We start from the raw sequence: 18,055 nt of genomic DNA, 5'->3' as shown, positions 1-18,055 counted from the left end.
CAGCCCTCTTGGACAACAGTTAGATGATTACAGACAGTTTCAAAGCTGTGTTTCTGAATCTCTGTTTCAAAACTACTTGGGTCCCATTGAGAAAAAAAGAATAAAGAAAAAAAGGAGAAGCACAGATGGGCAGTGTTTTCTGTTTCTAATAAGTAGCAACTGGAATCACACAGATAATCATCGGAGCCCTGCCAGAGATGGATCTGGAACGAGATTGTCGCTGGGCACACGTGGAACCTTGGAGTCCCCTCCTCCAGAGGGCAAGGGAACAGCACCCCTAGTACGCTAGGTCACAGTACATTTCCTGACTGGTGGAGCCATTCAAACATCTTCCTACTTTTTTAAAGGTCAACACTCACTAATTCAACTTTTCAAACAGTACCTTCTAAGAGTCAAGTCTCATGTGGCCAGAGAAACAAGATTTCTATAAACTGGCTACACCAACAGCCAGAGAAACAAGTTTCCATAAATGAGAAACACCAACAGCCGGAGAAACAAAATTTCCATAAACCAATAACACCAGGAGCCAGAGAAACAATGTTTCTAAGAACCAGTCACACCAGTGGCCAAAGAAACAAAGTTTCCATAAACCAGTAACAGGGGCACTCCTGGAGCCTGCCATCTCAGGTATATCTACTGCAGGCTAGTTTCATCCATTCAACAAGTATGTACTGTGTGCCTGGCACCATTCTGGGGGATGGGGACACATTATTACATCCAAGTCAAAAATTCATGGCCCCATGAAGCTTATTATGATCTGGTGTGGGGAGGAGAGCTAGAAAATAGAACCATATCAAGTAAAACATGTACCAGATGGAGATATGACATGTGCCGTGGGGAAAAGACAGGGTCAGCAGAGTAGGGAGCAGGTGTAAACGGTGCTCAGCGCAGCCTCCTGAGAAGGTGATGTCTGAAGGAGGTAAACCAGTGAGCCATGCAGACTCCCTGGGAGAAGAGAAGGTGGTCCCCGGACACAGGAATGGCCAGGCCAATGCTCTGAAGGGCGTGCCCTTGGCGCAGCCACAGGGTTGAGTGGCCAGAGCAGAGTATGGAGTTTAGGTCACAGAAGACAATGCAGGGTCCCTCCTGAAAAGGCTTTCACTCTAGGACAAATGAGGGTGAGGTGGACAGGATACAGCCATGAATGGTCGGATAAGCAAGGTCTCTGCAGTTTGGAAGGTCACCGTCGGACACACGTGCTGATGGCCAGCTCTGACAGAGGTGCCTTCCACAGCTCTGAGAAGCCAGGGAAAGTGTCTAAAGGTCCGAGGCTGAACTTCAGGGGAGACGCAGAGACAAGAGGGGTGGTTCTCAAGCAGAGGAACGGCAATCTAGGAAGGACGGTGATGTGAAGTGGCGTGACATTGAATGTGGCCGGGGGGAGAGTGGGAGACTGGCTGAAGAGGCCGGCAGGGGCCAACCAGCTCACTGAAGGCTCTGCGAGCTCAGAGTCCGGTCATTAACTAAAAGGTAAGGGACTTACCTGTGAGAGCAGGGCAGAGGTGGGTAGCAGGGACAGATGCCCTCTAAATGGGCACCAGGCAGACTGACCAGGAGGTGGTGCCGTGGATAGAGCATCGAACTGGGATGCAGAGGACCCAGGTTTGAAGCCCCAAGGTCACTAGCTTGAGCCCAAGGTTGCTGGCTAAGCCTAAGGTCGTTGGCTTGAGCAAGGGGTCACTCGCTCTGCTGTAGTCCCCCAGTCAAGGCACATACGAGAAAGCAATCAATGAACAACTAAGGAAATTAAGGAGCCACAACGAAGAATTGATACTTCTCATCTCTCTCCCTTTCTGTCTGTCTGTCCCTATCTGTCCCTCTCTGTCTGTCTCTGTCACTAAAAAAAACTAAAAAAAAAACAGGTAAGGGGAGACACCAATGAGTTTAAAGCCCCGAAGACTAAGGCCAAAGCTGTATTTTAGGACAGTCACCCTGCTGCAGGTGCAGAGGCTGTTGGGTAATTTGGTTGATACATGACGGGGATCTACAGTGTGGCTGTAAGAATGGAGAGAAGGCGTCGGAGCCAGAGAGATTCAGAGCACTAGCTCACCAACCTGAGCCATGCTGACTCACAGATGCCACTCCCCAAAGGGAGCCAGGGTCTAGCAGGGGGACAGCTCAGTCGGGGCTGGATGCAGCATCCCTGACTTACCTGCAGCAGGAAAGGTCAAGGCTGCCGGAAAGCGGACTAAAACCAGCCCTGCCCTGGCACCCACGGTGGCCAGGGAGACGTTAAAGTGGGAAGTCTGCAAAGGGGACACACAGCGTGGGGGAGGGGAGACCAGTCAGCAGAGCCAGCATGGGGGTACAGAAGGCATACACAGGGGACATCCAAAGCCAGGCGGACAGCCAGTCCACTGCCCCAGGGGTCCCTATGAGCCAGAACGTGGCCCTCAGACAGGCAGGAGGCAGTGAGAACAGGGCAGAGGTGGGTAGCAGGGACAGATGCCCTCTAAATGGGCACCAGGTAGAGCCTGGGCTTCAAGGAGGAGGCAGCTTTGTAAAACAGCACCACCACTTGCTGGGATCTGCTGACTCTTGACTGACACCCAGGTCTGTACAAAGCCCAGGCGACTTCCACCACACTAGATGCCCACTGAAATGGGGACTTGCAATTAGGTGTGGCCTCACAGAAGCCCAGAGCACATCCCCTGGACTGAGGCCAGGAACTCAGGGAGAGGAAGAAAGAGATCCTAAAAACCCAGTGAGGGGTCAAGGGAGACTGTCACCTGCCCCCTGCAGGTGACCAGTCCTGGCTAGAGTGGTGGGAGGGGCAGAATCCCACCAGAAGCCCTTTCAACAGAAAGAAATGCCCGCCGCCTAGCCTGCTGGCGGGAAGAGGAAAATCCTCTGGCCAGGGCTGGGGTGGAAGAAAAGGGAAGTGGTCAGGGAAAGTGACGGACAGTTAACCACAGACCACCCGGCCTGGGCAGTGATCTACACCCTGGAAACAGACAGTCTTCATACTGTCAGGAGGCAAGAAGTTGACCTATCCCCTACCATGTGGACCGTGCCATAGGCCTCCCTGACATACCACAATCCCCAGGACCCCAAGAGCCTGGCCCTGCATCTGTCTCCAGTGCACACCCTTCACAGAGCCCATCACCACAGATCGCAAGGGCTTCTCCTGCGATGAGAAAATACAGATGTTTCCCAAGAATCTATCTTCTACTGGGGACACTGTTGCCTGCTTTGCCCACACCAGTCCCTGCACCCAGCCCAGATGGGAATCAGAGCATCCTCTCCATGTAGCTCAGGAGACACAGGGAAGGTGTCTGGCATCCCGGCTCTCCGCAAGGCCCGGGGCCACATGCAGAAGCAGCTCCTGGCCCTCTGCCCACCCTCCATCCACCCATGGAAAGCTCCATCTGCAATGTGGTGGTCGGATCGCCCTCCAGGGAACCCATGGAGAAGCTGGTTCCAGAGAGCATGCGGGCCTGGGGGGCTCAGCCCATGGTCACTGTTAGACTCCTGCATTGTGGCAGGCTCATTGGTGCCACGGGCGAGCAAGTCTGTTCACTCTCACAGGCTGTTAGGAGTGACTCGGCGTTGCCATAGCAACTGCCTCTGTACCTTACCGCATTTATCAAACCATGTGTAATTGCTGGTTTACGCATCTGTTTACACCGTGAGGGTGTGAACTAGCAATGCAGGGCTCTGCTCACATTGATAAACAGCGCGGTGCCTGCACACAACAGGCAGGCCTCCAATGGATGTTGTGGAACGAGCAAACAGAACCATCTACCCCTGCAGACATCACAGAGCTGTTCTCAACCAACACCTTCCTCTGAGCAGGGCGAGCCCCCCTTCACTCCACACACCCACAGGGCCCAACACTGCCCCTGCCCCCACCTAGAGCTGAACACAGACCTCTGGAGGTGGGACAGCCCCTCACGACCCCACACTGTCTTAGCTTTCACCAAGCACTGCCCAGGCTGTTATGTGTCCCTGTTCTAGAACGCTCTCTATCACGCCCATCTGCTCTCACTGATCCATCACTTACTCAACAAAGAGCCCTGATGGTCTTCTGTGCCCAGACCTTGACTGCCCTTCCAGGTCCAACAATGATTCGGGCTCCGGCAGGAACCACGCTTGGCCACACTGGTCCCACCACCCTCTCCAGACGTGAGCTGGACCCCTCCTGCCAGGCTAGCAGCCCACCCCGGAGGGCAGCCTCACCTCTCCTTCTCCTTCACAGCTAACCCCAGGGCCCAGCTCAGGACGGGCTGGGCACACAGTTCTCAGGCTGATTAACCAACAGATGGGCAGAGCCCTCTGTCCAGGCCCAAGGGACTGCAGAGGGTGTGGACAACACAGGAGGGGCTAACGCTCACCCCCGTCATGGCCATGGGCAAAGTCTGGGCCGCAGCCAACACACCCAGCTCAACCATGAAGCACAGCATAGGAGGCAGCACATGCTGCCGACCCCCGACCCACTCGATTGATGAGACGCTCCCATCTTTGAACCTGCGTGGACTGTTTGTCCCTGAATCTGAGACGTAATGACCCAAAGGGAAGAGAGGGACACAACTTTGAAACAGCAAAGATAACTTTCCTCCCGAAGTGCTCCGTTCCTTGTTTCACTCCTGAAATCTGTCCTGAAACTCCTCCTCTCTCCCAGTCACCTGCTGTCCTGACCGTCCACTTCCCACCTGCCCTCCACTGGGGCATCCCCACGATGGAAGGAGACAGGCCAGGGCGTCAGTGGGGAGTGGGGCTGTGCTCTCTGCAGAAGATGCCGAATCTTCCACCTCTGCTGCTGGAGCCAGGGAGGGACTTGGGAGTTGCTGGAAATGTCACAGAAATGCAGCAGGAAGTAGGACTAACGACACACTTCACGGCTGTGACAATGAAACTAAGATCCCAGTTACACCGCACTCACTATATAGAGAGTGCACACTGTCTTGTCCACTGAGCAGCATACATCCTCCATGTATCAGGCAGCAACAGAAATAATCTGCATTTGGGTGTGCTGGCTCACGCGCGCGCGCGCGCACACACACACACACACACACACACACATTCTGTTGTCCCTTGGGATTCTGAGACATTCCACGTTCAAATGGCACCATGGATTTCCGCCTGTCTAGGTGACGGCCAGATGGAAAGACCATTGTCAATCACGGATGCACCCCGCTCAGGAGAAAGAGTCCTTGACTTTGTCCAGCGTAACATGGATACAATGTCTATTGGCCCCCAAAGGGGCTCAGTTCCCCTGAAGCCATGCCATCACCCTTCCCCAAAGAAGAGATCTGAAATCAAGTATCAAAACACAGCAACCAAAGGAATGAGGAAATTGCATAAAAATGGGGAGTATGAGGAGAAACTTCGCTACCACTTGAAACACCTTTCTCTTCTCCTCAAGGTTAACCAAGTGCGTGGGCAGGAGGTGTAAAAAATATATATGTAGTATAATTAGAATACTCACTATGACACACGAAAGAAACATATTTTTAACACTGAAGGCAGCTATGACTCTCTCAAAAGGATACTCCCTTCCAATGATAAATAATTCAAGATTGACTCCCCAAGGTTACACAGCCACAGAGCACTTCCCATCACAGATATGACATGAGGTTTACTCCTTACTCTGAGATTCAGGAGCTCTAAAAACCTGATATTTAAAGATTCCCCATTGCATTTAAATTATAATTACACCGGCACTCGTAATGCCATCTGGGCTTTCCTCTCCCAGCTCTCTGCTATTATCTGGTTATTATGAATAAACAGTCCCTTTTCCCGGAACAGCTAATACCACCAGTATTAATAGTAATGGGAACTATTAACTCTCCTCTAACATAATGTGCAAATATTTCTAAATTATCTGTCCTTAGCAGTCCTTTCTAAAGACAGTAACGTAGTAACAACACAAGCAAAACATTTCAAATATCTCTTAAAATGAAGACACTGCACAAAGAAGTCTCGAAGCACATAGAACCTGTGCATATGCACATGGACTCATAAATACCACACCCACACGTCTTTTAAAAACTCACTGAGCCTGACCTGTGGTGGCGCAGTGGATAAAGCATTGACTTGAAACGCTGAGGGTGCCGGTTCAAACCCCTGGGCTTGCCCGGTCAAGGCACATACAACAAGCAATCAATGAACAGCTAAAGTGAAGCAACTAAGACTTGATACTTCTTGTTCTCTCCCCTTCTCTCTCTCTCTCTGTAAAATCAATAAATAAAATTTAAAAAAAAAACTCAGTGAAATGATTATTGACTGGCACTCACATGCTCAGATGGTTCTGGGCAACAGAAAGTTTACTCATTGGCAAGAGCTATAAACTCCTGGTTTCTGTTTCAGGGTGACCACTATCTTATTTTGCAAAGCCACTCAGCCTCTGGGAGGCTGTTTCCTCAGCTGTAAACGTGCATCAGGCCCTTCCCACCCAGCAGTATTTTGAAAGGAGCTGAGTGTAAATAAAAATAATAGCTTATTATAACAAAAGAGCTCCTGCTCTTAGGAGTTTGCAGCCTGGTTTCAGGAAATAAGAACACAAACACAGGAAGAGGTGGATGGCGCGGATGGTGCGCTGGCCTCAGGAGAGATTAATCACTGCATGACACTTGGGGAGGGAGGGCCTCCGGGTCACGCACTGTGGAATTTAAGGTGCATGTCCCCTGCGTCCCTGCCTTCAGCCGGCGTGTGCCCTTATTATGAAGGACTGGAGGGTGCAGACATCCCAGTGATGAATGGATGGATGAATGGACAGACGGACGGACGGATGGATGGATGGATGGATGGATGAGTGGACGGATGGACAGATAAACAGACGATGAATCAATCCATCAATGGACTGAAGGCTCAATGGACAGATGGATTAGAAAGAGATGAACAAACTAAGTCAGACGCTAACTACTTTAAGACATTAGGAAAGAAAGCAATTCTGACAGACTGGGCATGTTAAGGAAGGTGTTACAGGAGAAAAGACATGATTAATATATTCTTCAAGGCCCTGGCTGGTTGGATCAGCGGTAGAGCATGGGCCTGGCGTGTGGCAGTCCTGGGTTCGATTCTCGGCCAGGGCAGGAGAAGTGCTCATCTGTTTCTCTACCCTTCTCCCTCTCCTTCCTCTCTCTCTCTCTTTCTTCCCCTCCCGCAGACAAGGCTCCATTGGAGCAAAGTTGGCCCGGGCGCTGAGGATGGCTCCATGGCTTCTGTCTCAAGCGCTAAAAAATGGCTCAGGTTGCAATGGAGCAATCTGCCAGATGGGCAGAGCATTGCCCCCTCGTGGGCATGCCAGGTCTATCCCCGTTGAGGCACATGTGGGAGTCTGTCTCTGCCTCCCCTCCTCTCACTAAAAAAATAAATATATATATATATTCTTCAACAAAGAAATTATACTTCAGTTAAAATGCTTTACAGAGCAGAGATTTTGATAATTTTTTAATTTATTTTTTAATCTTTTTTTAAATTTTTTATTTATTCATTTTACAGAGGAGAGGGAGAGACAGAGAGAGAGAGAGAGGAGAGACAGAGAGAGAGAGAAGGGGGGAGGAGCTGGGAGCATCAACTCCCATATGTGCCTTGACCAGGCAAGCCCAGGGTTTCAAACCGGCAACTTCAGCATTTCCAAGTCGATGCTCTATCCACTGCGCCACCACAGGTCAGGTGATTTTGATAATTTTTAATGTTTATTTTATTGATTTTATAGAGAGCAAGGGAAAGAGAGAGAGACAAAGAGACAGGACCACTGATCTGTTCCTGTATGTGCCTGACCAGGGATCAAACTGGTAACCTCTGTGCTTTGGGATGATACTCTTAACCAACCAAGCCATCTGGCCAGGGTTTGATTATTATTTATTGATTTTTTTTAAATGAGATAGAAAGGGAGAGAGAGACAGACAGGAACATTGGTCTGTTTCTGTATATGCCCTGACCAGGGATGGAACTAGCAACCTCTGTACTTCAAAGTGAACCTCTAACCAACCAAGCTATCTGGCCAGGGCTTGATAATTCTGAAAAAAGATTTTCCTGTTCCTCTAATCGTTTCAAGGGATGACATGACAACCTGGATCTTGCAAATCAAACACATTTATTTCTAAACATACGGCAAGACCTTTGAAGGAAAAGGCAGAAAATCCAGAGAATTAAAAAGATTACCAGGACCTAACATTCCGCATTTTCTGAGCACCACATGCTGGGCACAGGCTGGGCTCTGAGAACAGGAAGAGCAGTGACACTTAATCCTCACCCCCAGCATGGGGTCCACTCAGCTGATAATGGTAAACAGGGGGACACTGAAAGTGGAAGCGTCTTAACTCCGAAAAAGGAAGTTGACAGAATACTCTGAGGTCAGACGAGAAATCACATGGCTAATTCCACCTGTCCTCACACCCCTTCACAGCTAACTGAGGACCCAGGGCTGTCCTCATGCAAGTCTGTGTGTCCTGGGTACTGATGCACTCTGCCATGGCCCGAACCCCATCCTGAGCGACATTTGGGCCAATACTGAAGGAAGGAGTCGTTGTTCCACACAAATGAATTTTCCCAGTGAACTAAAGCTCTTCAAAATGACAGAGGAAAACTCAAAATCTATTTTCATGAAAAGTTTTCCCAGGGGGGATGACAGACTCGACAGAGAAGGCACTGATGCTGGCCCCAATTAAGGACCAATTTGACATCAAGAAACAAGCTCTGCTGTGGCTTCGTGCAGCCCTTGGGCACCCGCGGGCTCTCATTCTCTCTCTTCCTCCCTCCCCGGGCAGAGAGGCCTAAGCCGGAGCACTGGGTCCTTGCTATTTCAACCTCACTGCATGGTCTCTTCTGAGACCCCGAGGCTGACCTGACACGACAGAGAACCAAAATGGACTCTACAAGAGCTGCTTTCTGCCAAGAGTCTCTTTTTGTTTACTCCCAGGTCCTCACCCTGCCCTAGGCCCAGTGGCCCTAATGATTCAACTGAACAGTTACATCTGGGAAAGGGGAACAATAACAAATGTCTGAAACACTCGTTTGCTGGCACTGCTACTCAATTCAAACCAAAACTCTAACCCAGTGTCTGAACCCTACCGCAGCTGGTAGTGCATGAGGAGCAGGAATAAGACCCTGAATGCAATGTCAGGGCCACGGGCTTCCTCCGCAGGGATTCTAGTCGGGAGGGATGTAAGGAGGCTGGTGAATGAAAATAGCAGTAAAGCAAGGAGCCCTAAGAGACTTCCTACCAGCTCCAACTAAAGCAGTGCTGTCACACGATCCACCAAACCTCCTTTCTTTTGCTCTGACCACAAAGAAGAAAATTGTACTTCAAAAATTAAGCTCCAGAAGATAATAAATCATTTTTTAAAGACAGACAATCAACCCAGTCCTGGAAAACCGAGGAAGGCCATGTGGCAGGAAAGTCCCCCGTTAACTGTCCTCAAAGAAACTGCAGTTTCAAGTGTGACGTGTGACAGATGGACGAGAGAGGCAGGAAGGCAGGCTGGTCTGACACCCCAGGGTCAAGCTCCCTCCCTCCAGTCGCCTCCAGAATATCCTACTTTGAAAAGAAAGCGCAGGGCCCGAGGACCCTGAGATACACCCCAGGGATGAAGAGGAGAGGGGAGGCACGGGAAGGGAGGGGGGTGAGGATGTTAAGCTTTGAACACTGCCTGGGTTGTAGCATAAGCAACCTACTCCCTGAGGAAAAGACAGACACAGCAGCGTGCAGGAGGGGAGAGGAGGAAAGCGGAGAAGGTGAAGAGCCATCTTGTCTACCTCGGGTCTCTGTGCCCTCTCCCTGCCGGCAGACCCATCCTGCAGGCACCTCTTCCAAGTCAAAAGCCCATGATCTGGCAAGCTATACCCACGGAAAACCGAGGTACAGGTTCTGACAGCCCACAGCCTACGGAGTACACACACCTCATTCCCACTTGCCAAAAAAAAGAAAAGCAAACGGGAATTTACAAGGTGAGAAGAAAACCAGGCATCTCAACATCGACCTTTTGCCAAGAGTTGAGTGGTCTCCAGGCTGAGCCAATTAACGTGGTGCTTACAGAAAGAAGCAACCAAAAAGCCACCCTAACCAGCAAAAACAACGGGCTGCTCATAGTTTGCTGTTGTTGCAGAGACTGAAGAGGCCTGGCTCCTGCCTGGACGCCTCTCAGGTCCCATCAAATACCTGGCTGTGACGCAAACGTCTGAAACCTATCTACCAACGCAAGTGACATTTCCACTAACTTAACTTTGCAACTAAAGACCAGATAGGTATATCTTTCCATTTTCTCAGGAGATTCAGAGCCTGAAGGAGAAGAAACAAAACAAATTATAAGAAATTTTAGCTGTACATACAAACTGTTTCCGTTTCCTCCTCCTCCTCCTTCTTCTTCTTCTTGAACAAAGGGGGCAGGGAGAGAGATGAGAGCATCATCTCATAACTGCATCACTTGAGTTGTTCAATGTTTCTATCCCGAGCCACCAATAGTCAGGTACAAACTGTTTTCTTAACACCAAAGTTCATTATTCAACAAAGTCATTGAACCTCGGGACTGTGCAACCCACTGGGCATTTATAGACGATTAAGAACTGGTCCAGCAATTAAGCGATAAAAAGAAATAAAATTCTTTTTTTTCCCCAGAGACAAGAGAGAGAGTCAGAGAGAGGGATAGATAGGGACAAACAGACAGGAACGGAGAGAGGTGAGAGGCATCAATCATCAGTTTTTCGTTGTGACGCCTTAGTTGCTCATTGATTGCTTTCTCATATGTGCATTGACCGTGGGCCTTCAGCAGACCGAGTAACCCCTTGCTCAAGCCAGCGACCTTGGGTCCAAGCTCGTGAGCTTTTTGCTCAAACCAGATGAGCCCATGCTCAAGCTAGCAACCTCAGGGTCTCGAACCTGGGTCTTCCGCATATCAGTCCAACGCTCTATCCACTGCGCCACCGCCTTGCCAGGCAAAATAAATAAGATTCTTAAGGATAAATCTTTATTATATGCGGCTTAAGTGTCTGTTTGTCGCCAATAGCTTATTGGTTGCTTGCGTAACTGTACTAGCTAATGGGGTAAAGTTGCCACGGCTGAATGCAAATTGAGCGGGTCAGGGGGAAGGCTACACAAGAAATGTTGTGTACAAAGAGATCTTTGACATGTGAATTAACATTTTAATATTTAAATCACCTTTATTTATTGAGCTAGCGGTGGCTCTTAAGAAATGTACCACCAGTGGTTTCCTTCATTGCACTCTACTTTAAGCAATTAAGCAAGTAGAAAGGGGAAACCCCGTGGGGCACTAAGCAAAGGGGCGTCCTCGCCGCCTGCCCTGGGTAATTCAGTTTGAATTAGCAGACACCTTTGCACAAATCATTTTAATTACAATTTATAATATCTAGAACAGCGGTCATTTCGTATGACCGCCGGGCTTTCTAGTAAACCTATGTCTGTTTGCAGATAACATGACCCTGTGTATAAAAAAATCCTAAGGAATACGCATATGTACACACACACACATACCCATACCTACTAGAGCTAATAAACAAGTTCAAAGATTACAGACTACAAGATCAATATACAAAAACTAATTGTATTTCTATGTAGTAGCAATAAACAATTCAGAAATTAAGAAAACAGTTCTGCCTGACCTGTGGTGGCACGGTGGATAAAGTGTTGACCTGGAATGCTGAGGTCTCCAGTTTGAAATCCTGGGCTTGCCTGATCAAGGCACATACAGGAGTTGATGCTTCCTGCTCCTCCCCCTTCTCTCTCTCTCTCTCTCTCTCTCTCTCCTCAAACATGAATAAGTAAATAAAAATAATTTTTAAAAAACCAGTTCCATCTACAATAGCATCAAAAATAATAAAATACTTAGAAATAGATTTAACAAAAGAAGTCCAAGACTTCTACACTGAAAACTATAAATAGCTCAAGAGAAATGAAAGTTTATATAGATGGGAAAACACTCCAAGTTCACAGATAAAAGGATGTTAAGATGTCTATACTCTGCAAGTTGATCTACAGATTCAATACCTCCCCCCATCAAACTCCCAGCTGACATTTTTATTTGCCAAAATTGACAAGTCAATCCTAAAATTCATATAACACAGGAAACCCTATGGAAAAGAAGAACAAAGATGGAGAACTCACAGATTCCAATTTCAAAAATTACTATAAACTTACAGTAGTAATCCGGACTGTGCTGGCATAAGGATAGACATAAAAAACAGTGGATTTGAGTTGGAATTCTAGAAATAAACCTTTACTTCAAAGATCAATTGATTTTTGAAAGAGTACCAAGAGAATTCAGTAGGAAAAGAATACATTTTTCAACAGTGTTGGGACAGCTGGATATTCACGTGCAAAAGAATGACATTAGATCCCTGCCTCACATCATATTAAAAATTAACTCTCCTGACCAGGCAGTGGCGCAGTGGATAGAGCATTGGACTGGGATGCAGAGGACCCAGGTTCGAGACCTCAAGGTCGCCAACTTGAGCGTGGGCTCATCTGGTTTGAGCAAAAGGCCACCAACTTGAACCCAAGGTCGCTGGCTCCAGCAAGGTGTTACTCAGTCTGCTGAAGGCCTGCGGTCAAGGCACATATGAGAAAGCAATTAGCTTGACCTGTGGTGGCGCAGTGGATAAAGTGTTGACCTGGAAATGCTGAGGTCACCAGTTCGAAACCCTGGGCTTGCCTGGTCAAGGCACATATGGGAGTTGATGCTTCCAGCTCCTCCCCCCCTTCTGTCTCTCCTCTGTCTCTCCCTTCCTCTCTAAAATGAATAAAAAAATAGAAATAAAAATAAAGCAATCAATGAACTAAAGTGTTGCAACAAAAAACTAATGATTGATGCTTCTCATCTCTCTCCGTCCCTGTTTATCCCTCTCTCTGACTCACTCTCTGTCTCTGTAAAAAATTAATTAATTAATTAATTAATTTAAAAAATTAACCCAGTGGATCAAAAACTTTAATGGAAGGGCTAAAACTATAAAACTCTTAGAAGGAAATACAGGTATAAATCTTTTTTTTAATTTTATTTATTTATTTATTTTTTACAGAGACAGAGAGAGAGTCAGAGAGAGGGATAGACAGGGACACAGACAGACAGGAACGGGGAGAGAGATGAGAAGCATCAATCATTAGTTTTTCATTGCATGTTGCAACACCTTAGCTGTTCATTGATTGCTCTCTCATATGTGCCTTGACCGTGGGCCTCCAGCAGACCGAGTAACCCCTTGCTGGAGCCTGTGACATTGGGTTCAAGCTGGTGGGCTCTTGCTCAAACCAGATGAGCCAACGCTCAAGCTGGCAACCTCGGGGTCTCGAACCTGGGTCCTCTGCATCCCAGTCCGACGCTCTATCCACTGCGCCACCACCTAGTCAGGCAGGTGTAAATCTTTGTGATTTTATATCTGGCAATAGTTTCTTAGATACGACACCAAAAGCACAAGAAACCAAAAGAGATATTCTGGACTTAAACAAAATTAAAAACTTCTGTTCTTCAAAGGACACCAGGTAGGTGAAAAGATTATCCAATAATGGGAAAAAATACTTGCAAACTGTATATCTAAGGAGAGTCTCTAGTTTCTAGAATCTGTGAAGCACTCTTTCAACTGAACATTAAAAAGACAAATAGCCTGGCCAGGCGGTGGCGCAGTGGATAGAGCATCTGACTGGGATGTGGAGGGCCCAGGTTGGAGACCCCGAGGTCACCAGCTTCAGCGCAAGCTCATTTGGCTTGAGCAGGGTTCACCAGCTTGAGCCCAAGGTCACTGGCTCGAGCAAGGGGTCACTCAGTCTGCTGTAGCCCCCCCCCCCATCAAGGCACATATGAGAAAATCAATGAACAACTAAGGAATCACAACGAAGAATTGATGTTTCTCATCTCTCTCCCTTCCTGTTGGTCTGTCCCTATCTGTTCCTCTTTCTGTCTCTCCCACAAGAAAAAAAAAAAGACAAATAAATATAATTTAAAATGAGCAAAGGGACTGACTAGGTATTCCACCAAAGAAGATACACAAATGGCTGCAGACACATGAAATGATGCTCAGAACCATCAGTCATCCATCAAGGAAATATATACCAAGTCCCTGAGATATTGCTTCACACCCACTAGGATGGCTACACTCAAAAGGGCAGACAATAACAAATGTTGACAGTGATGTGGAGAAATGGAACCCTGCCCGCTGCTGCTGATAATGTAAAGTGGTGCAGGCAATTTGGACAATAAACACAGGGTAACCACATGACCCAGCAATTCCACTCCTGGGTATATACCCAATGGAAACAAAAGCATGTGGCCGACCAAGAACGTGGATAAGAATGTTCCAGCAGTACTATTCATAGTGGCCCCAAACAGGAAACAACACAAATGTCCATCATCTGATAAATGAGAAACAAAACATCACACATCCACACTAGGCAACATTATTCTGACAGAATAAGGAATGTACAGATTCACACAAACATAGATGAACCCTGAAAACATTATGCTCAGTAAATGAAGCCAGATACCTGAGGCCACATATTGTATGATTCTATTACATGAATTCTGTTGTATAAAATGCCCAGACTAGGCAAATCTACAGAGACAGAAAGTAGATCAGTATCTGTCAGGGGCTGAGGGAAAGGGGAATAGGGAGTGAGTGCTAAGGGGTGTTATTTCTCCTGGGGTGATAAACCTATTCTGGTGATAGCTGAACAATTTTGTGACTATAAAAGAACCACTGAATTAGACACTGTAAGAACAGTAAATTTTATGATACAGAAATTGTATCTCAATTTTTTTTAAAAAAGCAACAACAAAAATAAGGAAACCACGGTAATTTTTTTTTTATGAAGACAATCTTCTTTAATTTATCCAACTATTTCACATCCATGAAGTTATTCAGTTCAGAGCAAATCTAAGGCTATCACATTAAATTTAAGAACAATACAATATGTACAAGCTTGCTGGTATAAATACAAACACCGCACTTTTCTTTTCAATAACTGCCACAAAAACGGCAGGTCAGTCTTGTCTATGAAGATCCTCGTTCATTCTTGAACTCAAAAAGGAGCCTCTCTGGGAAATGCGCCTTACCCTAAACGTTCCACTGTCACAGCTTCAGACCCTCAACCTTCTTCTTCAGGTTCAGCAGTGCCTTTTCCTGCCTTCTTTTCTCCAGTTTGAAGGCTAATTTGTTAGCTTTCTTCTCTACTCTCCGTTCCTTGCACTCTTCTCTTACAGCTTGCTTTCTTGCTCTTCTCTTCTCTGCTTTCAGTTTCAGAGCATGGCTGGGTTGACACTTTAGGCAGGTCACTATCATTAATCATCTGCATTAGTTCAACTTGCTTTGCTGTGAATTCTTTCTTAGGTAAGACATTGAGAGGTATTCCTGTTTTACAAGATATTCGGATTTGTTTGGGCTTTGGTTCATACTTGATAAGTTGCGGATGGTTATATAGATTTGAGTATGTACTACAGATGGATTCACAATCCCACCTCTCTTTGACTTCTTCAAGAACTACAGAGACTCCCTGTCAAGTCCTGATCCTCGAAGGGTTCAAGAGTGCTCAGTTTTACACAATTCTCTGCCTTCTCTTTATAGTAGTCATTCAAGACTTCCTCTAAGCGACCACTGTCCACTTGAATAAAACCTTCCAGTTCAGCATTATCCAGAGCTCCAATTTCGTCATCATCATACTGCTCATAAAACTTCTCAAATCTTTCATCATGTAGGGTCAGCTGTTCATTTCTCTTCATGACTGAGGACGTCATAGAATATTCAGTAAAGCGACTTTTCGTTTCCTCCTCCCAGAACAAGTGATTTTCTAGAACCTTGAGAGGCTTCCCAGGGGCAGACAAAGCCTCATCCGACAATGAGCCTGCAGAGTCACAGCTACTGTCATCACTGCCTTCTTCCTTCTCATCATTCACGTCTTCCCACTCGCTGCCATCTTCAGCCTCAGATTTCCATACATCCATCCCCTGTTCCTCTTCTGTTGGCTTATTGGCCTGAAGAACAAAATCATCTTCAAGCAAATTAGCTGGATTATCAAAGTCAAAGTCACCATCAAGAGCTGCGACAATGTCAGGATCAAAATCCAGTTGAGGTCCTGAAATATGAGCTGCTTTATTTAACAATCCAACATCTTCCTCAAACTCTGACACAAACACTGATGAAGGCAACTTAATTCCAGTGGTCGAAGTTATTGATGTTTCTTCGTTTTCATTCCTGCTGTTGGGTACACTGCTGGTAGTTGCAGGAATCAGCTTCGAGGGCCCAGATGGTTCTCTCAGGTGCTGTAGGTAGTCGTAGTCGTCATCAAGGAATACACCATACTTCCTCTGTTCTGCTCATCTCTCTTCATCATTTATTTTCTGTGTAGGCAACAGAACCCTCTGGGGTACAGTCTCATCTGCTGCTAAAGGATCTCGTTGGCTTCGATGGACCACGTGAAAAGACACAGCTTTCTTCTTTTCTATAAAGGGCTTTTTTTTTCCTGTGAGGCATGCTACAGCCCCACGGCACTCACACCGAAGAGTGGCCACAACACTCTCCGAGGCGCACCGGAGAGATGACAAACACTTCCAGACTCCCCCACGGCCTGGCTCCTGCCCAGTTCCCAGCAGCCTTCTTAGGCCTCGGCACGGAAATTTTTTTAAACTCCACTTGCAGAGAGAGACAATGCAGAACTACACTTTCTTTCCAAAACTACAAAGTAGCCATTGCTTGCTTGATTTTCTTACCACCACTCACTCCAGAGCCTTTACAAATCAAAGAACCAGGGATTTTCAGGTGGGGGTTGGGGTGGGCAGTCAGAGATCAACGAGACAGATGGTCTTTAGAGACCAGACATTCAGGGCGGTGACTTGCTCAAGGTCACAGAGCAAGGTGGAGACCCAGTTAAAACCGGAATCACTCTAGTAACTCCTTGACTAGTGCCCTTTGTACTTTACCATAAAAATACAACCAAATCCACAGAGTAAATATGAAAACCACAGCTTCATAACAGAGAACTCTCTCTTCCAATGCTGAGAACACACTGGCTCCCCCCAAACCCTGGGGAAAAGCTCTTAGAACCTTAATATAAGAAAATCAGTATTTACTTAAGAGTTCAACCGTCCACATTATTTAATGACCACAAAACCCTGTGCTCATTAACAGTCTTCATTTCAGCAAAGATGCAAAGCACAGCTAAGAAGTAATCAAGACCCAGGGATCCAGCAAAGGCTACAAAAGCTGCTTCAAGGTGACATGGGTGCAAACAGCCCCATGTCTCCCAAACTTGGACTAGCGGTGCACCCAGTGAAATCCCAGCTCAGGGCCAACACCACACTGACATTTGGCGGGGAGGGGCCCTAAAGGGAGGAATAAAAGTAAAGTTGATGTTCCCTCTAACTCTTCAAAAGCATGACTATGAATAGCCCGGAGAAAGAAGAGGAGACTGTCAGGAAAAGTCAAGATACAGAGTGTTATGAGCTGGAAGGCTTTGCAGTTTGTCACAGCTACAGAGGCTGGACCAGGGAAACCACATGCCCACGGCCCAAGGGCTAGTTAGTAACCAGTCAGGGCCGTCAGAGAAATGAAGAAATGACTAGGACTTACTATTCTCTCTTCCTTTCACCATCTCCCCAAAGTTCCCTAACTGCCAACAGGGCACTGATCTCTTGGTCCAGAGCTGCCTTAGACACGCCTCATCTGCGATTCACCTTTCAGGGGCCGCTGCTCACACCATGAACTTGCTGACACAGAGGGATGGCGTGGATCTTACCACTGTCCATCTGGCCTTGGGGGCCTTGACCACAGTGGGGACAGTGTTCTGTAAGGGCCAAGTATGTCCTTTTAACTTACTTCTAGGCAGTTTAAGTCACTTAATAAAGCGCCTCTGATACCAAATACCTCCCCGCCACGGGTTAGTGTCTGACAACTCCGTCTGGGCCAGCACACAATCTCAGCCATAGTGGAGACGGGCCCACACTGGGGAGACCCACGAAACACCCAGCGAGGAATCTTCACAGGCAACGTGAGCCCAGCAGGAGCTGGCCAGGTGGCACAGTCAAGATCCAACAGGTGTAAGACCCCCAAGGACACGACAATGAGGACGCTGACCTCAGGTGGCTACTACTTATGGGAGGGGGACTCGCAGCCATGT

General features: G+C 47.3%; 1 protein-coding gene and 1 pseudogene across 5 annotated transcripts in view; both read right to left on the bottom strand.

Moving 5' to 3' along the window:
- The window catches only part of ASAP2 (ArfGAP with SH3 domain, ankyrin repeat and PH domain 2), a 163,425-nt gene that overhangs the window by 134,674 nt on the left and 10,696 nt on the right, over positions 1–18,055 (bottom strand). The window lies entirely within an intron of this gene.
- LOC136308114 (protein LTV1 homolog pseudogene) lies at positions 15,016–16,394 on the bottom strand (annotated as a pseudogene).

The sequence above is a fragment of the Saccopteryx bilineata genome, chromosome 6 (assembly GCF_036850765.1).
Source record: "Saccopteryx bilineata isolate mSacBil1 chromosome 6, mSacBil1_pri_phased_curated, whole genome shotgun sequence".
Classification (NCBI taxonomy): domain Eukaryota; kingdom Metazoa; phylum Chordata; class Mammalia; order Chiroptera; family Emballonuridae; genus Saccopteryx; species Saccopteryx bilineata.
This window is presented reverse-complemented; position numbering and strand designations above follow the sequence as displayed.